Source organism: Scylla paramamosain, chromosome 1 (assembly GCF_035594125.1).
Source record: "Scylla paramamosain isolate STU-SP2022 chromosome 1, ASM3559412v1, whole genome shotgun sequence".
NCBI lineage: Eukaryota > Metazoa > Arthropoda > Malacostraca > Decapoda > Portunidae > Scylla > Scylla paramamosain.
In genome coordinates this window covers 3,352,501-3,355,000 of record NC_087151.1, presented here as the reverse complement: position 1 = coordinate 3,355,000, position 2,500 = coordinate 3,352,501, and positions in this window count along the sequence as shown.

Here is a 2,500-nt window from a genome sequence, read left to right as displayed (position 1 = left end):
GGTTGAGCACCTTCACGGTACTTATACATGCTCAGCCCGGTTATTACAATGACTGCGGTGAAAACGTCTGCCAAAGATGATACCATTGATAATGACAGGCCGTACTGATGAGAATGCTAGTAGTGGCAGTGGTGGCGGCGGCGATGGCGAGGCGAGGCAGAGGTCAGAGGGCGAGGGAGACCTGCCACACCTCTGTCGCTTTAAAATATCGACCAAAGATACTCGTGCCTTGCCTTCGCCTCTGCCCTTCCTCGCCCCACTCCATCCCCCCCCCCAAACTATTTCCTTCATTCCATCACTCTCCTTTCACTCCCTCCCTTTTCCCGTATCTCTTTCGTTTAATATTTTACCTGAGCTGGCTAGGCTATCAAAAAAATCACATCTTAGTAAGTTTCTTGGTTACATAAGTATACGTTACAGATAAAGTAAGTTAATATTCCTTTTACCGCTGTGCTCACTCCTTACTGCGAGGAAGTGGGGCAGTGGTGAACGACGGCAGACAGGTGTGAAGAGCAGAGTTGAAAGGGAGGAGGAGGGAGGCAAAAGATAACATGAGGGAACCTGATAACGGAGGGGCGACTGGACTATTTATTTTCATTTCCGAGGAGTCGTTGCTTCTTCATCGCGGAGGTGCGGAGGATGGTGGTCGGGAGGCGGGGGAGAGCCAGGCCCGGGCTTATCCCTCAGCTTCTACTCCTCGATATCCCCCCTTCCCCCCTTCTCCCCCCCTTCTCTCTCTCTCTCTCTCTCTCTCTCTCTCTCTCTCTCTCTCTCTCTCTCTCTCTCTCTCTCTCTCTCTCTCTCTCTCTCTCTCTCTCTCTCTCTCGGCTACTGAAGACACCACGTGGCCTTCAGGAACAGCTTGACGTCACGCAGCCTTCAGTGACGTCAGCAAACATTCGTGCCTTACACCTGGTGCCTGGGGTTATGGCGGGTCTGACGCCATTTTTATTTTCCCTTGGTAAATGCGTAGTCAGGTGAAACTTTCGGTATCAGCTTTTTTTTTTTTTTCTTTTATCCTTATGAAGTGAAAACTTATGATGTAGATTTCTAATGTGTCGACTTAAGATTAATAAAAAAAAAATGTTATGTTTATTCAACGTTTTCTTCTTTTTTGTTTATTTATTTATATTTTTTTCTACACTATTTCCGTGATTTTTTACACGTTTTACCTTCACTTTCTCGCTCCCTCTCGTGTATGATGTGTGTGGGACGCGCAAGTCTCCATGGGGGGCAGGTGTACTGTAATTGGTAACACCTGTCTCACCTTGGAATCCCCGGAAGGCTAAAACATTCGTCTAATATATTTTCCTCACGTATTCGTTATCTGACATCTTTCTTACATCCCTCCGGCACTAAGCTTGTCGACATATTGAAGATACAGAATATAGATGGAGAGAATTGTGTATGATAAGGTAAAATCGAGAGTACAGCATGTGTGAGTGAAATGAAAGAGATTGTGAGCAGGCAGAGTTTTACGTCACGCCACACCTGTTCACGTCTCATGGGGAAAAGTTACCAGGGATATTACTTGTATATCTGTTTGCTTATTGTGTTTATTCATGCACGTTTATCTCTGGTGTTGGTATTTATTAATTTATTTATTTATTTGTGTTTACTAATTAATTTACTATGTTGTTGTCGTTGTTGTTGTTGTTGTTGTTGTTGTTGTTGCTGTTGTTGGTGTTGGTGTTGTTGGTGTTGTTGTTGTTGTTGTTGTTGTTGTTGTTGTTGTTGTTGTTGTTGTTGTTGTTACTGCTGCTGCTGCCGCTGCTGCTGCTGCTTTTGCTATTGTCATTATTATTATTATTGTTGTTATTATTATTATTATTATTATTATTATTATTATTATTATTATTATTATTATTATAACTATTATTATTATTATTATTATTGTTATTATTATTATTATTATTATTATTATTATTATTATTATTATTATTATTATTATTATTATTATTATTGCTATTATTTTGTTATCATTATCATTATTATGACCATTATTGTTACTATTATTATTATAACAAATAGCAATAGCACGTGCGTTATTTGCCTCCGCAGTGACCTGTTTGTCACTTGTCGTGTGTCGCGATGGATTACAATCAGTGTCTCGCCCACCGGATGTGTGTGTGTGTGTGTGTAGGCTGGGTGAGGGGACCATTACGAAAAACACCAGTACGTGTGGTGGCCCCTCACCTTTCAGCCACCGTGTGGCAAGCCCAGCGCTGCACGACCCCGCACACCCTCCATTCCAACACCAGATTATAATAGTGTTGTTATTCTTGTTGTTCTTTTTGATGTTGCTGTTGCTGTTGTTGTTGTTGTTGTTGTTGTTGTTGTTTTGTTGTTGTTGTTGTTGTTGTTGTTGTTGTTGTTCTTGTTGTCGTCGTCGTCGTCATCGTTATCTCATTCATTTATTTAAGTAATCGATTTATATATTATTTTTGTTTCCTGTTGGACTATCCCTGCATTGTATCGTGGTGTAAATGAAGCGAGTATT